Source organism: Rhynchophorus ferrugineus, unplaced genomic scaffold (assembly GCF_030347505.1).
Source record: "Rhynchophorus ferrugineus isolate W39M unplaced genomic scaffold, kcgeb_rfMv2 rfM3, whole genome shotgun sequence".
NCBI lineage: Eukaryota > Metazoa > Arthropoda > Insecta > Coleoptera > Curculionidae > Rhynchophorus > Rhynchophorus ferrugineus.
In genome coordinates, this window is record NW_027472582.1 from 15,638,508 (window position 1) to 15,657,743 (window position 19,236).

The 19,236-nt window shown below is 32.3% G+C and overlaps 1 protein-coding gene across 2 annotated transcripts in view; it reads right to left on the bottom strand.

The window, feature by feature from the left end:
* Lim1 (LIM homeobox 1) overlaps positions 1 to 19,236 on the bottom strand; it is a 113,439-nt gene that overhangs the window by 5,510 nt on the left and 88,693 nt on the right. The gene's annotated exons all lie outside the window — the stretch shown is intronic.

The following is a 19,236-nucleotide window of genomic DNA, read 5'->3' on the forward strand; positions in this document are numbered from 1 at the left end:
ATATTCAGGTGTTAAGATTTTTGTATCGATGGTATTTTATAGGCGGCCGTCTTTGAACGGCTTTAAAAAATATATAAACGTCAAATTTTATTTGAATGATGCCAGGAGATGGGTCTCGGGACCGACTTCAGTCTCGCATACAGGGTGACTTGTAACAGGTTTCTTTTAACGTCCGCCGTTATTTACGATCAGGTCGGATGGAAATCGGTCGATCTATATCTAAAGTTTAAATTGAACGCCATCACGACTTGGTCAAGTGTGTTTTCCTTCTGGTTCAAACATCTTGTTGATAGTAATCAACATTCTAATCATGGATTAAAGAAAAAGTGCTCCTAAATCAGAATAAGGATGCTCTACTGTTTTAATTTCCGATATTTTCTATTTCAATAAATATAAATTGATTCGTGCAGAGTTTACAGATTTTTTTATTTGATTAAGGATATAACCTAATAATCAATTTAATCGAGTTTTTCTTCCTTTGTCCAGGTCTCAGGAAATTTATTCTCGACAATCATCAAAACATAAAGACTACATGTTAAACGAAAAGAAGAAAACAATTAAATTATAAGCTTATAATGAGGGGACTTTGAACCACCAAGCCTGTCTGTATAGTTTTTTAGTAAGATTGTGTTTTCATCACAGTTTTGCACTATTAAACTTGTTAAATATTAAACCCAACGAGAAATGAAAGTACGTTAAAACATTGAAGGCTGATTGAGGTTGAAACAAAACAAATAGCTGAAAATCTGGAACAGATGTACGTTGAATGCATCAAATATGTTGTGGGTGCTTGTATGCATTTTTATACTTTGAAAAGGCATCTATTGACAAAAATTGGTACAGTATATATTACTGAAAATATTTTCATCATTTTTACTTCTCATTTTTTCCATCGAAATTACAATTTTGGTTTAGCGACGAATCATCGGTCTATTTCCACACTTCTTCAGCATTTCAAAACCTTCTTGTTTCAAAACTAAGTCAATCGATCTGAACAAGTGGTGGTGGTCAAAAGACATTGTCGATGGCACTCGATATGGATGGACTAATTCATTACTTTTGTATTTGAGATTGTCGCAGTAAGTCCACTTTTCCTCGCTAGTCACAATACGCCACAGAAAATCCTCTTCTTTTTTTAGATCTTTTAGATTTACCTTATTTTTTTATCTCCCACCATATATGAATGTTTCCAAACAATGAATTCATCAAGCTGCCTGAACATTATTTGAGATTTTGAGCTGGTTTCCAGTCAAATATATCCTGTAATTCATTATTCTTGAACTTTTTTGGAAGAATTCATCGAATTTAACAGTTAGATTATGTTACATCTTAAGATTACATCTTAACGAGTAGATACCGATGATAAATAGTAGCAATAGGAAATGGATAGTAATTTTTTTGGGTGTTATATTTTAGAGTATCGCTTTTGTCAACAAGGACTCTGAACCATGGTCCTGGACATTAAACCTACAGACTCACGAGTAACCAACTTGGAAATCATCCCAGATGATGTCCGTTCTTACCCGGCCTTCTTGAGTTGAATTTTATACTATTGCCTTTTGGACAATCAACCGCGACTATCATAACAATATTATATAATATAATATAAAAATATTTTAAGCCTATATTTTAATATTCGCTATAATTTTCGAAAATCTAAAAAAATGGTTGATTGGAAACTGAATGTTAATAACAGTTTTGTACGAATCTTGCACCAGAATAAATACGGTCCATTCTTTAGATGGTGCATTGTTGAAATACCCTATATGTTTCGATCTATGAATTATGATTCTGTGTGACATGTGGTTGAGGAAAATTAGAAAATTAGGGTAACTACCCGGGTAAGTAAACTCACTTGTTATGAACGACAAATGCTTACATGTTTCGAGGGGGATGAAACCGAAGGGTCATCAATTACAGGGGTGACTCGTAAAACGGAAAACTAATCAGATTTGTCTCAGAGTAGTATCAAAATAACCTGGATTTTTTTGTGCAGGTTAACGTAAGTTAATGAAAACGCATTAAGAGCATGAATAGCCAATGAAGAGTGAAAAAAAATTGAAGAAAATGTTCAGACACACTTCAGCAATACCACCCCTACAATTCAGAAGGGGTTCGTACGGAGAAACTGTAATAAATAAGTAAATATGACCGTGTCAAGTGCAAAAATTAATGGGCCTGCAATCAGCATGGTTGAGTTGTTTCCTGCTGTTTCTGATTGCCATTGCAGTAGGGGCCTGTTTCAAGAAACGTAACATTTGTTAGGGTATGTTTAGGGTTGTGGTGTTAAGGGAGAGAATGTGGTTATTAGTTACCAAAGTCACTTGATAATTTGTTTATTTTAATTTAAGTTAACAACAAACATAAACCATATTTTTAAAAAATGAAATAATGTACATTCCATTGACGTATACGTGGCATCGTCTGTACCAGGAAAAGAATCATTTAAAAATGAACTATAGAGAATCTCGAAATATTGTCAAGTGGTATTTTCAATGAATAATTTAATGTTTTGCATGGACATAAATATCGCAAGATATTTTACAAGGGTGCAAACTAAGCCGCATAAACGAAGAAGAATAACGTCTATTTTACATATTCTGCATTCTTGAATGATTTACGTTCATCCGGGCTTCTCCAGAAATACCATAAACAAGGGCTTTATAGCTTCACGAAAATTTTGCGCCCAGAACAGGCTAAACATATACTGAGTTCCAAAAAATGGTGACAAATGCTTTTAGTGTTTTTAGCGCTGTTAATTGTTACATTATTTCTTATATTCTAATTTCGTTAAGTATGTTATTTATAGTAGTTTATATAAGGGGTGATTAAGTTAGGTTACTGTTATAATTTTGTTTTCTTTGGATGTTAAAAGGAAATTTGAGGTTTTGGTGATGATTAGCAGTTTGTGGAATTTAACAATTTTAAAGACAGTTTTAAAGAAATAAAAATTCATTGAACAAAACCTTTAATGTAATGTTATGAATGTTAATAAACTGTTACTTGTCCTAAAAACCTGTAAATTTGTCCTGTAAACTATAGATAGTCCTAATAGAAGAATGAATATTTTGAGTAAAAAACATATTGTTGATGAGGCTTGTGGAATGAAACAACAGAAAATTTAAAGAATTAAAAAAAAATTTAAATAGAAGTAAAAACAATGCTAACAAATATTTCTCGATTTTTATTCCATTGACTGTACTAGTGACAATGTATAGAATAATATTTGAATTTTAATAGAATATATTTATCCTATATTAAACCATAAACATGATTTAAAATAATGGAAACATTGAATAAGTTATTACGAGATTGTAAATTATATGAAAAGCTGCAGATAACTTGTCTGCATGTTAATGAAACCTTTTTCATTGCTACTGTTGTTACCATCTTCCTAAGAGCCCAAAAAAATCATTGCCTGTATCACAAAGGAGCAGAACAACCTCCAACCTGTTCAAATTTTACAGATGCTCAGGGCTGCCTTTCAACAATATAGCCACCCCGCGTCACCAATTTTTCACCCCTCAATGATCGGCAATTCATCGATGAAATATAGCTGCCCACTTGTTACAGTAACATTACAATGGGGTCTTTGTTGTACGTCGACCCCTCGCCGTACACCCCGCTGTCCGGGGGGCGGATCCAACAGTCTGTCGCGTTTTACCGCCAGGTCCTTCATCCCTCTAAATGATAAAGAATTGCCCGAAAAATGTTAATTCTGAATTAACTCGCCAACGAGGCCCAGCTATGCCTTTGCGGTTTCGGGCTGATGACTTTTTTATTCGTTTTTTTTTGTGGTTGACGAATAAATTGATCACGATCGCCACCCACGGTCATAAATATTGCTTCGGTTTGGTTTATACCCTGATATTGTTCTGCCAGCTGTTATTTTTTTATTGTTATTCAATAAAAAGGATAACAAATCCTTAAAAAAAAGTAACGATGGAATATTTTGTTGTAGTCTTAGTGTAACAATATTTTTTTATATTTTAGATTGATTTGAACTTTCTTGAAGCTAATATTGATATTAACGATTGAACGAGTACATATTTTAGGAATCTACATATTCCCTCCATTCCCTCCTTGCAATATAGGATATACACCCACAGTCATAAATATTGCTTCAGTTTGGTTTACACCCTGATATTGTTTTGCCAGCAGTTATTTTATTATTTCTATTCATATAAAAAGTATAAAAAATCTTTATAAAAATAACTATGGAACATTTTGTCGTAGTGTTTATGTGATAGTATTTTCTTATTATTTTAGATTAATTTGAACTACAAAAATAAATAATGATTCTTATTTGTGCTTTTATAAGAGATAGTTTTTAATAAAAATTAAGTTACTTACATAGTTTAGTTTGTAAGTCCAATAGTGAAAATATTAGAGAACTAAATATGAACAGGCTTTGTGTAGTCCAGCAAACTCCAAGTTATTTTCAAAAATTTTTGATATACAGCAAATTAACAGTAAGTTAAAGACATGTTCATCAATTTTGAAATGCAAATATGGTGATATGCCCAATATGTAAACAAAATCTTCACGGAATTCATAGTTCCTAGAGATAGGAAGACATATCATTAAAGGCTTCCAGAACTTTGGTATTGAATACTGTTTCAAGAAGATATTCTAATCATCGAATCAAACCAGTGCAGAATTCATATAGTTTTGTTTTGAAGTTGATCAAATATTCTTTTGGATTGTTATTAATTTTAACAAAAAATACTACTGTGGGAACGAAAATAGTTATAACATTCCAAGGGTTCAATAAAAAATATTTTAATGATTCATATCACAATTCATTTCTAGTCACCTTATCCACATGATTTAGATTTATCGGATTTCTGGCTATTCTGTTGACTCAAAAAATTCTCCAGACTCAAAGAAGACGCCCCAGAAATAAAATTCATTGAGAATTTTTAAAGCTAATAAGGATAATTAATTACTCAAGGAAAAATATGGAAAGGTTGAAAATCAAGTTCAGGTAATAATATTTTGACGTTAAAGAAGAAAATCTGTATAACATTTTATTATATCGAATAGAGAAAGATGTTAAAGGACGTTAAAGAAATGGAATTCAATAGGTATTTTGAAGGATGATATCTTTGTATTGCATCTAATGAGGATTACTTTAAAGGGTAGACGAATTTTCATTGTTTAAAAACTTTTCCTATTTTTAATACTCAAGGAAAAATATGGAAAGGTTGAATATCAAGTTCAGGTAATAATATTTTGACGTTAAAGGAGAAAACTTGTATAATATTTTATTAATGACCAATAGTTTATCATCATTGTCTACCTATTTAACCAGTACAGATAAAATTGATTGAAGCGTTTAAGTTAATTAGCATCAATCAATATCGGTAAGTCCTTTTCCTAATTGTATTTTATTGGGTCGTAAATCACGCGTCACTTTTTTCCTCACATCTGACCTTAAATGATAAACCGGTAAGTATTAGTTGTTTATTAATAGAATCCAAAACATAAATAATTTATTATGCACTCTTTAAATGGTTATTAATCAACGGACGACATTAAAGATGTTTTAAATGGTATTTTTCTTCACTTTCTTTATGCGCTACGTCGGGGGGTATAAAGGTAGTACTCGAGAGGCCATCGTGTATGTATTTAAAAGACTTTTTCATTGTCATAACACGAGTTATTTATCGTATATATATATACGGAGGTGCTTTTATGAAATGTTATACGGTGGTTCTTGAGATATGGTTTTGATATGGAAATTTTGTGATTTATGGATTTTATTGGCTTTATATTGTGAGTTTGTTTATAAACAATATATTATTATTTTGTCTCATTTATTTACATTTTGTCTACAATACATGTTTTTGATTTTATTTTTGTTTTGGTTACTTACTGTCTGACTCTCTTTATCACGTATTACTTTAGGATATTGGGTTTTATCTCTAATTTTTGTTACATATTTTCATTTAATCACTACATAGTATAAAACAAAGTCGCCTTTTCTGTCCCTATATCCCTATGTGCGCTTAAATCTTTAAAACTACGCAACGGATTTTGATGCGGTTTTTTTCAATAGATAGAGTGATTCAAGAGGAAGGTTTATATGTATAATACATGCATAATATACTAAGGCAACATTGCTAATTTTAGAGGTTTCTAACGTGATGTCGTAAATTAACCTATTTTTTAGGCTTATTTAGCAATTAGCAAAAACGCTGCCTAACCCTACGAGTTAGATCAAATTAATGTACTACAGTATTGTACACCATAAAAAGGTCTACAAAAAAGTCCGCGATGGTATATGTTTTATCTTTTAGGCACAACCCACATTAACCATTTTTATTGTATACTTTTTACGTGAGAAAATGGCTTATTTACGAAGCTATTTTAAGCAATACGGCATTAATCCTTATCGAATTAAGTACCTTAATTACAGTGTGCAATTAATATAGATCAATATGGTTCCTTACAGCATGTAAATTAAACAAATATTTTCGGAGATATTACAAATTTAAAATTTGCGTTTAAAAATGTGTAATGTAATAAAAATTGTATGAATTTAGATATTCCAAAGATAGCAGGAAATCTTCATAGTAAGTATAGGGGAAGAGGAATTGTTTTACTCCAAATTTAATGCGTGCAGGCCAAGGGCAGTAATGAATGAACCAAAAATACTGGATCGATTTTAATCATGTTTTCATTGAGTGACATAGGCATATATATTTTATGCCCGTGCAAAGTCGGAGCGGGTCGCTATGTTTTTATATACAACGTTCATATTTTTTCTGTAGTGTATTTAATTTAGTATCAGCATTGCACCCGTGCGAAGCCGGGGCGGGTCGCTAGTATTTATATATATCAGGCTTATAAATTAATTGTAAATGTTTTGCAAAATATTGTATTAAGGAATATTAAACGAGTACATTTGTAACCAACTTCCCATTGAAGCCTCACTAACAGGCTTCACTTTACGGTATGTGTTATTTCGTCGAAGTGTAAATAAAAATGAATTAGTAAGTAGGAAATGTTCGAATTTGTTTCGAATAAAACGCATTTACGGGAAGTTTTATTTTTTTACTTAAATTTGAAGAAAAAAGCGGCTGAAGGTCATGAAATAGTGTGTGAAGCTTGTCGTAACCATGTTCAATGGCTTTAAACATGTGAATATTTGTATTGACCTTTTAAAGTGGTGTAAAGTGAGGCTTTTAACATCGTTCTTTCGAGGCATAATCCGTAAATTGCTTAACAGATGGGAAAAGTAATGGTTATCGATGGACAATACTTTGAATAAATTAAATTGTACCGATTTTTTCAATAAAGCCTCAAAATAAAAAAAAATAATTACTAATTACAAAAAACTAATTTACAGGCCTAATATACATAAAAAAATTAATAGTGTTTGGCATAAATTGGTAGGTATCAATGGTCAGTTAATAAAAGCACGTTATTTTTCATAATAATTTAAGTAGGAATTGGGTATTCATCAATTTTATAAACTTAGATGAAACACTTTCATTCGACCGGTGTCTTTAATCATATAAATACGCAGCTAATTGGGAAGATCTAATGGACTGTATTGAAAAGAATACATTTTTTAGATAAATCAGAAACCAATATAGAAAAATTGTTATCCATGTTAACTTAGTTCTTAGTGAGTTAGAATGTGTTAACAGAAAATCTAGCATCTGGAGCAAATATTTGGATATTTAAAAATGATTATCACCCAACAAAATAGCCAGAGATTATACCTCTAGCCAAATTCATCGAGGGACCATGAAATACTCTGAGTCTAATTGAAAGATAAAGATTAAAGACCGCACACGTTGTTAATATGACGAAGAGGCTGTCATTCCTTGGTGGTTCGAGAATTGTTGGTCATTATATTGTTCTATTCTTGGTTTGATTAATTATACAAATTAATCTATGTATAACTCTAGTCATTCTAATTTGTTTCATTTTATTTCGTTTCAATGTTTATTAACTGTGTTGGGATTGAGGGATTATAAAACGAAGTAGTGAAAGTTGAAAAAATACTACTATTACATAAAGAGCTGAAGATTGTTTTGTATTGCGCTGTATTGTTTTTCCGAGTTTCTGTTCATACGATGTGGGTTTGGCGATGTTGAGAATAAACATATTTGATGTCTTCAAGTCCAGTATGCCCTAATACCAGTAAAGCGTATTTAACAAATACACAATAAATATTGTGCCACCTTTTCCTCGTATTTTAGCGATAGGGGCTTGTTATGCCAAGGTTGATAGACCAATGAAGTAAGTTTATGGAAATTTCTTAGGCACGGTTGGTCTTACTCGTTATTTTGTAGTAAGTTTTTCTTTTTTTCTAGAAAATAGTTAATCGCGAGAATTGTTCTACTTAGTTTGTTCAAGTTTCTAACAATCAAATTACATCGAGAGAGTCAGAATCGAATCAAAAAAGTCAATCAATATATATATATATATATATATGTAATTATTATACATATGTAACCATAAATTCGTTCATTATGTTCTAAGACAGCAAAGCCAGAACCTTAAAAATTAGTCGAATGAAACTAGTAGGACCAAACCTAGTAACGTAAATTACAAGACTGAAACAGCAGATAGTAAAATCAGTCGGACCTAAAATAGCGAGTGAAATAGTCGATTGTAATAAATAGTAAATTACTAAATAGTCGATAGCTGTTTTCTGTCCATAGCTTCCAAGGCTAGTTTTTTCCAATTTTGATCTGTTCTGTTTTATGTCGAAAATGATGTTTCTTAACAGATGACGCCTTTTTGTTTTGACTGCGACTATAGAGTATACATTATTTTACTAATTAAATAGTAATTAACAGATTAGATAGAGGGCCAGAATTGATCGAGCAGAATTATTTCCTTGACGAGTTACAAAGTTGTCGTAATTTGCATCAGATAACATAAAACCGACAAATACGACATAAAAATAAAACATCGGGCGTTTCTTCATTATGCGGCAGTTAGAAAACCGCAAAAGGAACTTTAATAAGTTATATAGATCACGATAATGAAGTCTATAATAGAAAAAAGCATAAATATGGCCGGTTGTCAGCGAGGAAACCGCGCCAGCACAAGCCGACCGCAATAATCCGAGGGCCGCAGAAGACAATCCCGACGCCGAAGTCGATAAAAAAGGAACGTTATTTCGGAGCGCTGCCTGTTTTCGAAAAATTTACGGCGATTCCGAGTAGAAGACCGTTCCTGTGGCCGAGGGACTCGACACTCGTATTTCATATTCATAATGGGCAGATTTGCCTTTCGGCCTTCTTTTTTATTAATTGATTCTCCATATCTGACCCAGTGCGGTCATTACGGACCGGGAATTTATGACGTTCCTAGGCGGCAAATCATTTTTATTTAGTTTTCGACGCGTTTCCACGTATCCCCCCGATTATTCATCCGTTCCAAATTCGAAATGGGAATTGCCGAAGTTACGTAACTTGTTAGTTGTTAACACAAAAAAGACAGCAGTTTATCTTAATCTCTTTACATTTCTAAATATCATTATTGACCATAATTTATAAAAGTAACGCCGGTTTGTTTTTTTGTTTATATTTTGATTCATAGTTTTATATAACGGTATAATATAACTTTGATTAGCTACTCAAGTCCGCTGAATACTGAACGGTATAAAGTGAAATAAAAATAGAATAGCACAAGTATTAAATAAATGTAAGAAATAGTTACAAGGTTACTCAATAAGTTTTGTTGTTTCCTAAGAATAATATTATTTACTAGTTTGAAATATATTTTAAAATACTCATTCGAATTTCAATGTATTTTATTTTTGTATTGAATTCCTATTGTCTTTTAATATAATAAATATCACATGTCATGCACGTGCAATTTTTTTAAGCTTAAAGAGGCCCGAAGTCAGAGATATTAAATCAAATACAGCGAATAATTTATTTTTCACAGCACAGAAAGCAATGCTTATATCTTCTTGGTCGATTTTTGAAGTCTCTTTTTTCTGATTCGTGATATTATGTGTTTTAGATCTGGACACATACATTTTTCTTATATTTCAGCAAAACATTTAAAATAAAATGCAAAGCTTAAAAATAGGTTTTCGATATCAATATTACAGAAGATAAATGGGTCTCGAATGTGGTATAGTATATGTAATGTCATAAATTAAATTAAGTTTGAAAATGAACCAGCAAGAGAGCAAGCTATGAGAGCAATGCTTTGAATACAATAGAACAATAACATATCCGAATGCGACTTTAAGAATATTTGAAAATATTTTATTCCTTAGTTCATTTCTACTGATAAAATTTAATAATCATGAACTTCCGCAAGCAGACAACGTTAAATATCTGAGAATGCATGTAGATCGACGTTTGACATGGAAAAACATATGGTTACAAAACGCAAACAGCTTGGGCTTAAACTAAACCAAATGTATTGGCTAATGATAATGAGGTCTTGCTATATAAGTCAATACTTAAGCCCATTTGGACCTATGGTATTGAACTGTGGGGTATTACTAGCAAATCCAACATAGATATCCTCCAGAGGCTCCAGAATAAAGTGTTGCGAGTCATCGTCTAACAAACTGATTCAGCGCGATATCCCCATAGAACCATTAACGAGTGTGTTTCGGAGTGCTAGTGCGAAGTACTCTAAAAGAATATTAGTGCATCCCAATATAGTCGCCAAACAGTTAAATGTGTGCGATGATAGTGAAGTGCATAGGCTCAAACGCAAACTGCCATACGAACTGATTAATAGACACATAGAGTGAGATTTAATAATCTCTAGAATAAGCTAGAATAGTTTTTAGAATAAGTTAGGATGGACCTTAAAATAAGGTAGAATAGTATCTAGAATAAGATATAGATTATAAGTTGTACAGTAGATCACTTACTGAAGTGATTTTCTACATGTCAGGATAGTCATATTATATAACCGAATTCATATAGCAATACTTATCGCTCAGGGGTAGATTGTTGACATTTCAGGAGATTAATAAAAAAATTTCTACTGATGAGACTTGTGTATGCCACCATGATTTTGATTGAAAAGAAGATGCTAACAATAAAATTGGAAGTTAAGGAACGAGTCTCAGCTTTGGAACGAGTACGTACTCACAAATTGGCCAAAAATGTGTTCAATATTGGGGGCCTCATCTGCTTTTAGGCCTATTTTATTTACATACTGAGATACACCAAAACTGTTAAAATAAAATAACACGGCGTATTTAGCAAACCTTTCAATTTTGTATAACCCCGATTTTAAAACGTTAGTTTCCTTGACCTAATGAACTAACCTATAAAATACCGTTCAAATAGTTAGTCTTTTTATATAGTTCCCACATGATTGTTTTCGGATCTGATTGTCATATTATATTCAGTCATAATATTTAGTGGCATAACAGGCACTCTGTAAGTAAACTCACTCACTATGATCTTATGAATATTCTCAACTAAGAAAATTCGACAAATTTAGCTCTTTCCGATTTCAGATTCTTTTTACATAATCAGAAGCGAAGTTATTTTTACACGAGTTATTTTGTTTTTTATTGGATAATCTAGTTTAGTGAGTTTAACCGTTTGCGAAAATACTGGCTGTGTTTAGATTTATAGTTTCTATCCGAAATGTGCCTGTTTAACATATTCAATGCCGCTTTTCACGCTAATTTTTCAGCGCCAATCCTCAAGTCATATTTTCCGGAATGCGCCGCCAAACGGTCGACCATATTTCGGTCCCTCGCGTCGGTTGTCGGCCGCACAAAGGCCCCCCATGCCGTCACAAAAGCGGCAAAGCCCCACGGGGGCCACCCTTCGGCTCTCGCCCGTTTGATACGGTTTCGGTCCCCCGGAAAATATTATTAATAATGTTGTAGTCGGCGCTAAGGTTAACCGTCGGTCGATTTGGCCGATGATTTATCACGAGCTTATATTGTGCGAAAAAAAAGTATCGACTCGAACCGATCGGCTAACATTAAGGCCGAAACGAAGAAACGATAGAATAGGTTTCGCTTTGTAACACTATTCATAATGTTAGGTGTTGAAATTAATTAGTAACGTTATAAACACTACTTCGTAAGTAATAAAGCATTGCGTTGTTTCTACCGGCAATTTATTGCTTGTAAAACTGCTCTTATGACACGTTCATTTGGTTGAAATCCTTTCAATAAAACAGCCAATGCACGTCATAGAGTATGTCGAATATATTACCAAATGCAGCTTATAAAAATGTAAAATTCGTTTTAAACACCGATCGGATTTTTCCTTGTCATTTTACTCTATTTAAAAAAACACACAGAATTCCAAGTTAATGCGGCAACATTGCGACGTGTTGACGTTATACATTTTGATGACGTGCATTGGCTGTTTTATTGAATAGACTATATTTATTTATTAAAGGCACGTCAGCCTCATGGGATATTTAGGACCTAATATAATATAATGTTACAGAATAGAGTATAAATAGTGTACACTCTGATGGCTGCCAGATAAATCATCAGTTGATCGAGGTTTTTCAACTAGAGAAGTTGTTCCATTGATTCCTCTAGGCTGAAAAGCCGCCTCTGGAGGACGTACCCATGGTAAAGGATAAACTATATTTATATCTGATCAAATATGTCAGTTATTATGTTAAATACACTGGTTTTACTTTATTACACTAGTGTAAAAAGCACTACCAAGGACATTTTGTTTTAATTCTTTACCGGTTTAATTATAAAGGAATAAAGAACCTATGCAGGTGTTCAGTAAACTTCTTGGTATAGTTCTAACTCTAAACAAAAACTGAAGTAATGAATAGGATATTGATTTCCGAAATTTATAAACATTTATGATAGTTTGCTAACGCTTATTGAAGTAAATGGATCAAATTAAAGATATTATACGCTTACATTAAAAGAGGCATTTGCTGCAGTTGAAGCAATCAATGCTTGAACGACTGCATATTGGCCGCCCATCATCGCTGCTGCATCATAGCTTTGTGCGACCAATTTGTTTGGTGAATTTTGAATTAATGGATCTATAATACTTAGCATCATATTTTTCAGGAATTAAGTAGTTCTAAAAACACTCAATTGCCTCACCGACGCGAACATATCTAAATATAACTACCAGTTGAGATTTTGCAGCAACATCAGTTGTTTCGTCCGTCATGATTGCCAACAGTGAAGAATTATTAATTTCTACAGTTATTTGTTCATGACAAACTTCTAGCATACACATTTGACAGATCGTTGTGCATTTTTTTGGAAGTGCCTATAAGTGCTCTCGTAGAGTGGCATCTAATTCAGCCGAAAAATTTATTATATTAAGTCCACGAAATATATCCAGATTGGGAACAAAATGTAATGAAATTGATAATATTTGATAAAACATACCTATTTTTTGGCACATTTTCATTATATCTCTGATTATTTATCTAATACGCAGAATCAGAATGAACCATAATATTAGTTGATCCTAGTAATGCAAATTCCATACAATTATCAGGATGAATTTTAGAGTTTTCATGTCTTTTTATTTTCAAACTTAAGTGCTCTAGATTGGTGATTTTATCGTCACCAAAAAGTAAGCAGGGAAAGCAGGACAACGTATATTTTTATTTGTTACATCCACAAATTCATTCATTTTTTAAATTTATGTCTCTATTAAATTTACGGGTCTTCCTTTTCCCTCCACTTGCACTGGGTTTCTCAATAATAATAACTTGTAATCTACCTTTTCCTTTAAATTCCAGCTTTTCTTCGGAAGAATGTTTAAAAACATTTTTTTTAAATTGTTTCGCATTAATTGAAATTATAATACCTATTATAATTAATATTATTATTATTAACTGGCCGAAATTATGTAAAATTCCTATACATATGGGCGATACGGAGCTGGACTAAATACAGCAAAATCTCCACTTAAATATTGGACTTGCTTGTTAGTGAGCGTCGCTCTGATGTTTGAAGGAGCTCGCAGAGCACGATCCTTTGGCCCATATAAATAATAGTGATAGCGTGACTCGGCAGCCTAGCGATTGTAGGTTATTCCACGGGACTACGTAACTTCTGTGGCTTGAACTGCCATTTTTTTTATCATTTATAACAACAAGATTTCCCGAATACTAAGTAGGATTTGCTTTTTGGTAAGTGAAAATATTTTTTTACTATTTTAGTGAGATTAAATAATTTTTTGGGAGCTCTGCAGCACTGCAGCGCTTATGCACCTAATGTACATAATTAAATGGAAATATATAGGAATTAGCATGTATTATTTACAGATATTTTGCCTTAACCTATTGATAAGCAAAATATAGCTAAATTCAATATTGGGGCTAACAAAAGTTGCTCAATTCACATCAGAACGAAGTAAATTGAAAGATTTGGAAACTGAAGTATTAACATGTGATCCTCCACAGAATCTGCACCTTCAACTATTGGTAGATATGAACCAGGCTGGTCAACACTAAAGAGACCTAGAAGTAAAGTGTTGTTTGTTTGTTTTATTGGATGAGAATATCTGTTGCTTTGATTTTTTGCTTTATTCAATTCAAGATCTAATATAATTTATGTCAGTAGTGACGGAAAACATTACAGTAACTAACAAGTTTATAATCATTACAAAATTTATCTGAGAAATGTGAAATTAAAATATCGGTGCAACATTTCTAACAAAAGAAACTGTATAAATACATAATTTCCTTCCCGGTAATTGCAACCTGATACAACCGCAAACCCAACAACTCAAAAAACGGTTCGTTCTTTCGGTCTCGGCCACACCTCATAGAGCTCATGCTAAATTTGCGACGATATTCGTCGGGCCGACGGTCCGATACGCTCGGTATCATCAGCAAATCGACGTCTTTCTGACGACCGAGATGACGAATGGGCCCGAAACAAGACGGCGTCGACACGATAGAGTTGCAACGAAAAACATGCTTTAGGTGTCGCTAATTAAGTCATTCGTCATGCGAGCCCGTTTTATGTGTTCGTGCTCTTCTTGACTACGCGAGGGACTCGCTCGAGAAATTAACGTTTGGTGTGTTCCGTTATTTAGAACGAGAAATTTCGAAATTAATACAGTTTTTTGTTTTCGAAAGCGCCTTCGCCTTTTCATCATCTAAGTTTATTATTTGCTTTTAATAATCATTGAAATGTTGTTTCACAACGGATGCTTCCAAATAGACACTTGGATTTAGTGAATCTCAGCTGCCATCTGTCTTTTTCTCCCATCTATGTTTCAGTATTTGGTGTAATTGGTTCTGTTTATTCAGCAGTTATTAGTTTGAGATCATCCATGCGTAATAAATGGTTCTGGTTAGTCAGTACTATGTAGTTCATCGCAATGGGGTACCACAGAAAAACTAATGTATATCCCTGAAAATGGGTGTGCTAATTGAGATTTTATCTATTTCTATATATTCTGCATCATTTTGGGGGTATAACTTTGTATTTTTGACATTAGGTAATCCAAAAATCCAGCAATATTCATATCGACTTTATAGAGCTTTATAGTAAGCAAGCATTGACGTATCTTTGATATTTTATTATTTTAATTATCATTATTATTATTTTAATGAAATAGCTATTTCTTCAAATTTACGGCAGTATTTTTCTTAGTAAATCTTCTGCGATTGTAGCATCAAATATCAAATCGACTTTCAAATAACCCATGTTTAATTTAAAGAATTAGAGTGTCATTGTGTTTCAATTTTTTAATCAAAAACAAACTTGTTTATTTACTTACACTAGTATATAAAATAAAATACAATTAACTATGAAAGAAATAATCAGTACTATCTAGAAAGTCTATGTCGGTAAAAAAGTGACATCTTTTCATATCCACTCTTAATACATTATAAACCACGCGACTCAATTATGACCTATCAGCGTAGCGTAATTATAATTTGACGCTTTTGTATTCGGCATGAGAAAAAAAAAATAGAAAGAGAACCAGATATCATCGAAACTGTTATGCAAATAATTTCTCACATTGTCTATAGTTACGATAGATAAGAATAGAACAAAAAACCAATACCGTTTTAATCAAAAGCAGCAGCTATTTGTTTTATTTATTAAAAATCATTAACGTTAAGAAATCCGTCGTTTTTTCTAATTAAAAAATAAATCGAGCGAATATAATCACATTAGAAACATTTAAGCATTGAGCCATAGTAAGCAGAAAGAAAGCCTCTTCAGTCGCAGTGCTTTCAAACAGTGTTGGTTCTGCTTTTACCAATATTTCGTAATGTTTGTCATTCTGCTTTTTCTGTTCTTTGTTTTGGTAACAAATGATTATTAAATAGTTGCTTCTGGTAGCAGAAAATATCGTTTTTTATTCGCAAATAATAAATAACAAGGTGAGTATTGGTATGAAGAGTAGCAAATATAGTGGTAATTCAATAAAACATAGAATAATTCTTATTAGAAAATTATTAAAAATAAATAATAGTTAAATACCACTGGACCAAAAGTCGGAGGTATTATAACATAAAGGCAAAATTAACACATTTGCTTTTGATTTTATGCTTTGGTTTGATATATTAAAGGAAATCTCGTTACATTTGGTTTTTTCTACTTTTATATATTATTTTTAGGAAGTATGTTTTTATACCATCATTTTACATTACTTGACACTAATAACTTGACTACATGACACTAAAAATTATTTGTTTAAATAAAAATATATTTTTAAAATTTCTCCCTATATTCTCGCTAGTCGCGCTCTCTAGTGGTTCCAAGGCGCATAATATTGAGAAGGCTTTATATGGCAGATCGTCTTCTATAACTATTACATTATTTATCAGCCATGGTGATATCTATGTATCAGATCTGAGAGATATTGACTAATCTGTAAAATGTGAGTTAGATATAAAAACTATTCTTTCTATTAATTCGAACATATTTTGATTTAGTACCATGAAACCCAAGAATTTGATGAATATTTTCGGTATATATTTTTTTGGGGTTTACTCGAAAATTTTAGGTGATAAATTCTGCTATTTCGGACACACTCTAATTTTGAAGGCGTAACACTGAAAACTAATGTCCGAGGTTCTACCCGAGAGGCCGCCGTATACCACAAAACGGGACCGAAGCCCCATCCCCGATGAACCCCGGCATCGATCATGCCATCGGCTACGCGATTTATCAAACGCATGGACGTAACCGCCGCCATTTGTTTCGCACGTCCTCGTCTAAGAAAAATCAAATAAATCAAACCCGCCTCCACACCTGGGAACCGAAATATTTTCGAAACTGAGTTATTCGGGGTGGTAATTAAGGATTGGCGTGAGATCAGAAAGGACGATACTTCGATTCCTCGGAGACATGGACCCACTCCAGATATATAATTAACTGGTGTAATTAGTAACGGTTATGATCGATGAGCTCTTAATGATTCCCGAAAAGGGATTCTTCTAAGTTCATTGTTGTGGTTTCTTAATGATAATCTGATTGAATTATTGATATATATATATATATATATATATATATATATATATATATATATATATATATTATAGGCAAAAAACAAAATCATGGATATGCTTCTTATAACCAATGAATTTAATGTTTGGCTGAATACTTTTATTGAATATCTCGAATATATTTCTCGAATCTTCAATAAATAAAAAGAAAATACACTTAACATATACTAAATCCATCCACAATATGTTATGCCTAAAAAGATCTTCATATACTGTTTTAATTTCCATTTCTTAAGGGAGTGTTGGCATATATGGTTATATACCCTCCCAAAAATTATTAGATTAAGCTACTACACTCTATCTTCTTAAATCGCAAAACAATTTTAAGGCATCTCCTTAAGGAATCCAACTAGATATCACCAAATTTGGTGTAATGATGTAACACATATTAATCAATCACTAAATGAAAATCAAAGTTAAAGAGAAAAGGATTCAACGTTAAGATTTTAAATGCATTTTAACTTGGGCTTTTTAATTTTTCTATTATTCTTTCTATTTATTGCTTTTGTTATATTTATTTATTAGTTGTATTAGTATAATCAGTTTATGGATAGGTTTTTTGTATTATTACTGACTTTGTGTATATGATAACTTTCGTTTAATTATATAGCATAAGTGTTTAAATATAACGAAAATTTTTTAACTATTATGATTATAAAATAGCATTATTTTTTAGATAAAACTTTCGAAAATTGTTTTCAAATGTCGTTCAACTTTATAGTTATGCCACTTGGATACAATGCATATATGTCAACGACTATTTTCGGGGTATACCATCATTAGTTATCTCAAGAACATGTGTCATTATGACAAAAGATATAGCTTTACCTATAACTATAGAAAAACGACAAATGATAGTCAACAAGATCCACAAATTGACTTGGAGGAAGAGGAAAACCCTTCTTGGATACAACGCATGTATGTCAACGTCTCTTTTCAGGGTATAGTATCATAAGTTAACTCAAGAACAAGATATCGTAATAGCAGAAGACATATCTCTGCTTAGAGCTATAGAAAAAGTACAAGTGACAAGATCCAGTAATCGACATGGAGGAAGAGGAGGAAGACACAGCTTAATAGCTCGAAATATAAATTTTGCGACAAAATGTCAAAAACTTAATTATTCCACTTAAGAATTGCCATCCATGCCATCCATCACCAGGTTAAATTGGAAACATCACGTCAGACAGAAAGCAAAATCATATCGATCTGTGCTGCTCAGTTGGAAGATCTAACAGGTTGATTTATCAGTCAATTATGACGCCTATTTGGGTTTTAGGGATGCAAATATGAGACTGCACTAAAACATCAAACGGACTAGTGATCCAATGTTGTCAAAACAAAGTTCTTCGATAAATTACCAAGGTTTATAGTTAGTTAACTAACGATGACTAAACTGATGACACTTTTTGGCCTTATAAACTTAGGATTAAAGAAATTGATTTAGCTGTGCATTATAGAGCTTATTTAGACTTATAGAACATCAAGCAGAGATCAATCAGTAATGCAATTCTGCCACGGTGCAACCAAAAGTTCTTCGATTAACAAAACTCACAGCTACGTAATCAATGAAGAACTACACAATGATTTCAAAATCAAATGGATATACGAAGTTATTGAAGATTTTGCCTTAAAATATGGAATAAGATTACCAAATCACAGCAATGTAGAAGCAATAAGCTATTGAACAACGCTCAGAAAATCAGAAGACTGAAGCGAACCAAACTACACGGTTTTGCGTATAAGAGTTACTTTAAATTTTAGCTGAAGTAGCCTAAATTCATTGTAATTTTG